At 43.4% G+C, this 9,407-nt stretch overlaps 1 pseudogene; it reads right to left on the bottom strand.

Annotated features, from left to right (window-relative positions):
* Positions 1–7,280: 7,280 nt before the first annotated feature.
* Positions 7,281–8,228, bottom strand: Gm14825 (predicted gene 14825; annotated as a pseudogene).

Here is a 9,407-nt window from a genome sequence, read left to right as displayed (position 1 = left end):
ATGGTTGGCTGCGAGCATCCATCTCTGTATTTGTCAGGCTCTGGCAAAGCCTCTCAGGAGACAGCCATATAGGGCTTCTTTCTGTCAACAAGCATCCACAATAGCTTCTAGGTTTGGTGACTGTATATGGGATGGATCCCCAGGTGGGGCAGTCTCTGGCTGGCCTTTCCTTCAGTCTCTGCTCCACACTTTGTCTCCATATTTCCTCCTGTGAGTATTTTGTTCACCCTTCTAAGAAGCACTGAAGCATCCATCCACAGTTTAGTTGGCCTCCATTATCTTTGCTTAGCTGTGTGTTCGTTTTACGTAATGGCTTTGGAACAACCTATTCTGAATTACAATAAAATGATAATAGAGCTGCTGTGACAGTTGACACGACGGTAGTGTTCCTAATCAGTATTTCACACTCTAAACACCTAGATCAGAATAGAGCATCTGCTTTGGACATTTTTCAAATATAAACACTATTTTGAGTAATATTTCTCCATTTCACTTTGAATTGACAAATTCACCTTCCTGATAAGAGCAAATTTTTTATTTCTTTTGGGATCCAAGCTACTGACTCGTATCAAACATTACCAGAGACTATGAGGGCTAAACAAAATGTAGTTATTTATTGAACTTTTAAAATGGAAATTTTTATTTTGCTTAGGATTTAAAATACACTGGTTGGGCTAGAGAGATGGCTCAGCCGTTAAAAGTTAGGCTCCCAACCAAAAATATAAAATACACCGGTTGATTGTTAAGCTACTCAGGCGTGACACAGATTGTTAGGGTCCAAAAATCCAAAAGGACCCAAGCGGTCACAAGAGTCCAGCAAAGCAAGATCTTTATTTGATTTAGGCAACAAAAACTGACCAGTCAGGGACAACAGCACAGACTCTGGAGCTGACCGCGTCTTCAAACATTCGTCTTGGCAAGTACTTAAGCAAATGACAAAAATGCATTGTATTCGGGCTGCTACTGATTGGTCAGGGCTGCAGAGCAGATGAGAGAGCTGAACTGTAACCCCAAGCGAGAATGGTACAGAGTTTTTGCGCTTCAAAACCAAAAATACCTGTGCCAAGTTATCCCACCAATCAGGACTTAGGGACAGGGGACATCCTTAGGAACATGTCTTTGTGGTACACATATCCTGTTCCCATTGGTTGGATTATTCAACTGTAGTGGGGGTGACTAGCATTCATGTCTTTTTCTGCCAAAGCAGGGTGTCAGTTGTTCTTTTTAGCAGAATGAAACTTCTTTGTGTGTGTATGTACTACATTTCTTTATCCATTTATCGGCATCTAGACAGGTTCTTTAGCACAGCTATTGTGAATAGAAGTATGACAAAACATGGCTATACATGTATCACTAGTGTATATTGACATTAATATTTTGAGTTATACCTAGAAGTGGTATACTTGGATCATATGCAAGCTCTACATTTAGTTTTATGGGAGCCCTCCATAATGGTTTCCAGAGTGGCTGACTTTACATTTCCACCAACAGTGTAGAAGGGTTCTTTTTCCCTCACATCTTCACATACTTAAGTTTTTTTTTTTTTGTTTTGTTTTCTTTAAAAAAATGTGTCTTCCATTTATTGTGAGAACTGGAGTCTTTTAAACTCTCTCTCTCTCTCTCTCTCTCTCTCTCTCTCTCTCTCTCTCTCTGTGTGTGTGTGTGTGTGTGTGTGTGTGTGTGTGTGTGTGTCACACATTTGCCATGGTGGGAGGTTAGAGGACACCTTTTAGGCATCAGTTTTCTTGTTTCACCATAGGTTCTAGAGATTAAATTTATGTCAAGCTTGCATAAATAAGTATTTTTAACCTCTGAGCCATCTCACTAGCCCTGTTTTTATTTGTTTGTTTGTTTGTTTTCTTTACATAGCTATTCTGACTAGAGTCTGATACAATATCAATGGAGTTTTCCTTTATATTTCCCCAATATTGCTCATACATTTTTTCAAGTGGTTGTAACCATAGGCAACATACTTTTAAACTTCCACTTAATATTTGATGGGCATAGTGGTACACACCTTTAATCCCAGCATTCAGGAGGCAGAGGTAGGTGGATTTCTGTGAGTTTGAGAACACCCTGGTTTAATAATGATAGCCAACATAGCCAGAACTACAAAGAGAGATCTCTCAAAAATACTTTAGTTCATGCAGAGAATAATTTTAATGGTTACATGATAGCTTGTTAGATAAAATACTAATTGGCTTAGACATACCAAAATAATTCAATTTTGGGGGGAAGACAGGATTCCATTAGGCAACCCTGGCTGTCTCAGTTAGGGTTTTACTGCTGTGAACAGACACCATGACCAAGGCAAGTCTTATAAGGACAACATTTAATTGGGGCTGGCTTACAGGTTCAGAGGTTCAGTCCATTATCATCAAAGCGAGAACATGGCAGCATCGAGGCAGGCATGGTACAGGAGGAGCTGAGAGTTCTACATCTTCATCTGAAGGCTGCTAGCAGAATACTGGCTTCCAGACAGATAGGATGAGGGTCTTAAAGCCCATGCCCACAGTGACACACCTACTCCAACAAGGCCACACCTCCTAATAGTGCCACTCCCTGGCATATACAAACTATCACACAGGCTATAATAGAACTAGCCCACTCTAGCCTCAAACACATGATCTCATGATCTTCCCGGGTCAGCCCCTCCATATGCTGGGATTACAGCAAATGAGAAGACGAAGAGCAACAACAGCAACAGGAGGAAGAGGAGGGGAGGAGGAGGAGGAAGAGGAGGAAGAAGAAGAGAAAGAGGAATTAATACCAAATCCCCTTTCCACTAGTAGCAGATGAATTGTGATCATATATCTCAATCTACCAGAGGGAGCGCTGAACCCACAGGTACCTCCATCTTCCATTTCTAGGCTCTAGAACTAACACAGTATCTATTCTGGTTTGTTTTGTGTTTTGCTTTGCTTTGCTTTGCTTTGTTGAGGGGTTGTTTTGGTTCCTGTTGTTGTTGCTGCTGTTGCTGATGTTACAATTGTTGTTGTTCTTTATATTTGAGATAAGGTCTCTCACTGGTTACCCCAGGCTGGCCTGGAACTCACAATCCTCCTGGCTCAGCTTCCTGGTGCCGGTATTTTACACAGGCACAAGCATGCTTGGCTCCTTTCTGTTATTCTAAACCACTTAGTTTGGAGTACTCAGTACATCCTTGTTGGGGAACTAATATAACCATCCTGAGTCAAACAACTTTGGCCCTCCTGCCTGTGAGCACAAGGATAGACTTTTTGCCTGCAGAGAGCACAATAAAGGTTTTCTGGGCTGGAAAACAAGGTACCACTAAAGTGAGGTGATAATATCAGAGGAGGATTAAGCTCATGCTCACTCACTGAACATTAAAACAACCCTCTGCTCTGATCAGACTTTCATGCTTCTGGTAGTTAGAATTACACCCTCTAGGAAATTCAGAAGAGACTTTTCTGGAAAGTCTGACCAAGAAGAAAAAGACTTCAAAATACTGGGCAAAGATAGTCCTTGTAGTGGTTTGAATATGTTTAGCCCAGGGTGTGGCTTTGGTGTAGGTATGTCACTGTGGGAGTGGCCTTTAAGACCCTCATCCTAGCTGCCTGGAAGCCAGTATTATTCTAGCAGCCTTCAGATGAAGATGTAGCACTCTCAGCTCCTCCTGCACCATGCCTGCCTGCATGCTGCTATGCTCCCACCTTGATGATAATGGACTGAACCTCTGAACCTGTAAGCCAGCCCCAATTAAATGTTGTCCTTATAAGACTTGCCTTGGTCATGATGTCTGTTCACAACAGTAAATCCCTAACTAGTCCTACAACTAATGGCTCAACTAGCCAGTGAAGACACAGCAGCTAGGTCTACTCTACACAGAGCCTCTGGTCTGGTTTCTAGTATCTGGTTCTTAAATAATAGCTATCCTGAGCTACATGCAGCGTATGGGCATGAAACCTGTCTGTAAACAGCAGGAATAACAATGAAACAGAGTGAGAGGAACAGTGAAGAGAATAGATAGACCATCTGAATCCAAAGCCTTTTAGAAAAATATAACCAATGAGAGATAAGAAAAAGACTGCATTGTAACAGAAGAGCATTGTGATTAAGAACATACATATGAGTCAGCACTTTGGATTTAAAGGATTAAAAAGTTAAAGAAATCTACCAAAGCTAGGTGGTGGTGGCACAGGACTTTAATCCCAGCACTGGGGAGGCAAAGGCAGGCAGATTTCTCTAAGTTCAAGACCAGCCTGGTCTACACAGAGAGAGTTCCAAGAAAGCCAAGACACAAAGAAACCCTGCCTTGAAAAACAAAACAAAAAGGAGGAGGAGGAGGAGGAGGAGGAGCAAGAGGAGGAGCAGCAGGAGGAGGAAAAACAACTCTACCAAGGGCAGCTGATGAGATAGCTCAGTGGGTGGAGGTGCCTGCTGTCTGATGTCTGATGACTTGAGTTCAAATCCCAGGATCCACATGGTAGAATTCCCATGAGTTGTCTTTTCATTTCCATACATGAGCTGTGGTGTGCAACATCAACATACATCAAACTTTTTTTTAGTGTAAAAAAATTTCACAATTTTAAAATAAGAAAGAACTCCATAAGGAGCCATAGAAAGTGCAAAATTTCTAGTGACACAATGGTGGCTCAAACCTGTCATCCTCGCACTTGGAAGGCTGAGGCAGGAGGATTGCAAATTTGAATTCAATGTAAGCTACCAAGTAAGACTTGGATTTTTAAAAGAACAATCAGAAAGTTTCTTATAGTATTTTAGAGTGCTACAAACAAAAAAAAAACACATTTCCAGAAAGGAGAAAAGAATCCCACACGAAGACTCGGGGTCAGCCTTCTCCCCTGCAACACTGCAAATTACAAGACAGCAAAATGATATCTTTAAAATCCAATGAAGACAATTTACCTTGATTTCCAAAGCAAGCCAGATCCTCACTTGAGGGAAGATAGAATAAGATTTTTTTTCCCAGCTGTTTAAGATTAGAGCATTTTACTCCCATTTGCTTTTCTCAAGCAATCTTAGAGCACCTGCTTTTACCAACATCACAGCACAAGAAAGATGAACTTGGGATCCAAAGAACAGGGTGTAAAAGAGAGGTGAAAGAAATACCTAAGATAATGAAAGAAATCTCAGAATAGGAGCCATGGAACAGACATGAAAAAAATAAATCAAAATGGGCCAATCAGATGGCTCTGTCAACATCTAAGGAAGATAAAAGTCATAAACCTAAGGAGTCTAAACTTTGAAAAGTTTCCTTAACCACTGAGCCATCTCTGTAGATCTCTATACATCTTATTTCAAACCCGTTATTTTAGAGATGACTCAGTGGTTACAAGCACTGCTCTTCTGGAGGACCTGAGCTCAATTCCCAGGATCCACATGGCAGCTCAAAAATATCTGTAATGTCAGTTGGGAGAGATGGTCTCACACCATCTTCTAACTGCTGAAAGCACTATACACATGTGATAGATAGACATGCAAGCAGGCAAAACACTTATACACGTAAATATAAAAATAAAGAACTATAAGCTGGGCATGACGCTGTGTGCCTTTTATCCCAACACTTGGAAAGTTTCATACTTGCCCTCCATGGTCACAAGTCCTGTCTACTAAGGGCCTGAGCAATGCTGCTGTTACGTTAGGTTTTCTTACTGGCCCGGCTCCTCCTGTGCTCATGTTCCATCCTCCACTTCTCTCCAAAGCATGCTTCATCTCAGAGCATCAGACAAGAGCAGAACTGAATGTCCAAAGGTCACCCCTAAGGCAAGAGCAGGCTAGTGGAGAAGATGCCTCAAAAATTACCAGTGCGTCAGAAGAACCTTGACTGACCAGTTCAGCCACCACCTGCCTTCTCCTCACCTCTCCTAAGATTGAACCTCCTGACTCCTTTTACATCAATAGCCCCTTGCTTTCTTGTGTCATCACCTAAACATGCAGCCACAAACATGGTACTTTCACCTCGTTTTCATCTAGAGGTTCCTTGCCTACCTCTTTTTAAAATCATGCGTTTGTTTGATTATTTGTTTATGTATTGGGTTTTTCAAGACAGGATTTCGCTGTGTAGCCCTGGGTGGCCTGAAACTCACTATGTAGAACAGGCTAGCCTTGAACTCAGATCCACTTGCCTCTGACTTTACCTCTGCCTCCCAAGTGCTGGGATCGAAGGTACATACACACCACCATGCCCAGCTTTTAAAAAATTTTTTATTTTATGTATATGAATGTTTTGTCTCCATTTATATATGTACAAAACTTGTATGTAGTGCCTGTGGAAGTCATGAAAGGGATTCAGTTCCCTGGAACTGGGGTTACAGGCAATTGTGAAGAGCAAATGCTCTTAACCACTAAGCCCTGTCGTCGTCGTCTTCTTCTCCTCCTCCTCCTCCTCTTCCTCCTTCTTTTTCTTTCTTTTTTAGAAACTTCTAAAAAGTTTGTTTGAAATTAGGCTACCTTTCCCTTAGGCTGCACATTAGTTCCTCAAAGACAGATAGATAGGTCTGCAGTGATAGTAGCAAGTCAGCATGATTCAGCTCGAGGTCCACGGGAATAGGTGAGGACTGACCCTGCAGAAGTGATCCACTAAACCACCCTGGTATAATAGGAGCTTACCTGAGTTCTCACTCCCCATAGCTTCTGTTTCCCTTGGAAAGGTTGGAAGTCCAATGGCCTTTAAACCATTGCTTTTACCATGATTGAGAGGAGGTGGCAGGCAGGAAGGTACCCCCAAAACCATGATACATCCACTTTTGTTCCCAGCACCCCCCAGGAATGGTCTCACGTGAGAACAATAGTTTTAAGTTCACAGCAAAAGCTGCCATCGGGGCTCCAGCTGTCTAGCACATGAGAGATGATGTGACATGGTGTCCAGAGCTGAGGCCACGCAGCTTGTATTTAAAGAAACAGATGTGGGCGAGGAAAGAGGCCAAAGCAGAGACTATATACCTTAAATTGGTGCATGTGAGGCCCACACTATCAAGTGTACCCACTTTGCTGTAAGCAGCAGCACCCCATTCACCAATGTCAACAGCAGAGCACAGACTTGGACCAGTTCCTACATAAATCACTATGTTAAAAACGAATTATGCCTCCCTCCTTTCATATCCCGGACTCCACAGACTCGGTGTCCAGATCCTCCCTCAAGCATTTAACTGTCTCCCTGGCCTTTGAGATCTCTCAACTCTACAGAACCAAAGCAGAACACAAAACCTCTTTACTGGTTGGTGGCTGGACACAACAGCAGAGACAGCCCATGGCTAAACCTGTTTCTGACAGTTCTGGTTCAGAGCAGTGGATTCTCATCCCCAACACTGTAGAGGTAGACCATCCAGGGTAACGAGACACAATATATAGCAGGGGGCCAGCAACACCTTTCTGGGTAACAAGACCAGTGAAAACGATCCCATATATCCTGCTCTACTCAAAGGGCAGTATGTACAGGAAGAGGGGAGAGCCAGCCAGGTCATCCCATTCAGTGATGGGCATCCCAGTTCATCTCATTCAATCAGAAGATCAAACTGCTCAGCAGCTTCAAATTCAGCATCCACGGCCACAGCCCAATTATCCAGCTCTGACTTCGAGATCTCAGGAGCCTTCTTCTTTCATTTCTCTTTCACAACTTGGGGAGAGATCCCAGGGAGTGTTCTATCCAGAACCAAGTGCTTCTCAGGTACCTTTGGGGGCTCAATTAACTTTGAACACATAACAGGTGAGACTCCAGGCAAGTTGTCAGGTCCCTCAAAGCCCAAGATAGATCTGCGGCCAGGGGTGGAGGTTGAGGCACAACCGAGGCTCTATAGCTCTCTGTATGACCACCTGACTTTCTGAGACATTTCCAAGTCTCTGGTGTCCAGCTCCGCTTCTCCAGACTCGACATTCTAAGTGTACAGCACGGGGTGCTGGAGGGAGTACCAGGGACACTCCAAATCTTGAAGAGGTCCTCTTCAGGTCCTTAGTGGAGGGTTGTTTTCTTTTTCCAAAAGAAAAGAGATCCTAGGATTCCTGCGAAATGTGTGGACATCTGGGACCTCTACTGCATGAGCTACGATCTTCAAGATGATGGCCTTTCTGACTGGAGTCGCTCAAGTTGTCCTCAGCCAGGTTTCAGGAAACTTGTTCAGTAGATTTGAGCCAGATTTCTGCTTGGACAACTTTGAAGGCTTAGTAAGTTCGGTCCTAGGCCCAGACTGCTGGGCGGCCACTTGGATCTTGTTCACCATTTTGACACATCTAAGGTTGGGCTCAGTCTCTTGTGCCAACCAGCAAGTTTGTTACTTCAAACATTCAGATTGCCTGCCCTGCTAATGAGAAAGCGAGCCTTTTTTTTAAATTTTTTATTAGGTATTTTCCTCATTTACATTTCCAATGCTATCCCAAAAGTCCCCCATACCCTCCCCCCCACTCCACTACCCACCCACTCCCCTTTTTTGGCCCTGGCTTTCCCCTGTACTGGGGCATATAAAGTTTGCACGACCAATGGGCCTCTCTTTCCACTGATGGCCGGCTAGGCCATCTTCTGATACATATGCAGCTAGAGACATGAGCTCTGGGGTACTAGTTAGTTCATATTGTTGTTCCACCTATAGAGTTGCAGATCCCTTTAGCTCCTTGGATACTTTCTCTAGCTCCTCCATTGGGGGCCCTGTGATCCATCCAATAGCTGACTGTGAGCATCCACTTCTGTGTGTGCCAGGCCCTGGCCTAGTCTCACAAGAGACAACTATATCAGGGTCTTTCAGCAAAATCTTGCTAGTGTATGCAATGGTGTCAGCGTTTGGAAGCTGATTATGGGATGGATCCCTGGATATGGCAGTCTCTAGATGGTCCATCCTTTTGTCTCAGCTCCAAACTTTGTCTCTGTAACTCCTTCCATGGGTGTTTTGTTCCCAATTCTAAGAAGGGGCAAAGTGTCCACACTTTGGTCTTCGTTCTTCTTGAGTTTCATGTGCTTTGTATCTTGTATCTTAGGTATTCTAAGTTTCTGGGCTAATATCCACTTATCAGTGAGTACATATCATATGAATTCTTTTGTGGTTGGGTTACCTCACTCAGGATGATGCCCTCCAGGTCAATCCATTTGCCTAGGAATTTCATAAATTCATTTTTTAATAGCTGAGTAGTACTCCATTGTGTAAATGTACCACATTTTCTGTATCCATTCCTCTGTTGAGGGGCATCTGGGTTCTTTCCAGCTTCTGGCTATTATAAATAAGGCTGCTATGAACATAGTGGAGCATGTGTCTTTCTTACCAGTTGGAACATCTTCTGGATATATGCCCAGGAGTGGTATTGCGGGACCCTCCGGTAGTACTTTGTCCAATTTTCTGAGGAACCGCCAGACTGATTTCCAGAGTGGTTGTACAAGCTTGCAATCCCACCAACAATGGAGGAGTGTTCCTCTTTCTCCACATCCTCGCCAGCATCTGCTG

Source organism: Mus musculus, chromosome X (genome assembly GCF_000001635.26).
Source record: "Mus musculus strain C57BL/6J chromosome X, GRCm38.p6 C57BL/6J".
Lineage (NCBI taxonomy): Eukaryota > Metazoa > Chordata > Mammalia > Rodentia > Muridae > Mus > Mus musculus.
Note: the sequence above shows the minus strand (reverse complement) of the source record. Positions and strands in the feature narration are given on the sequence as shown.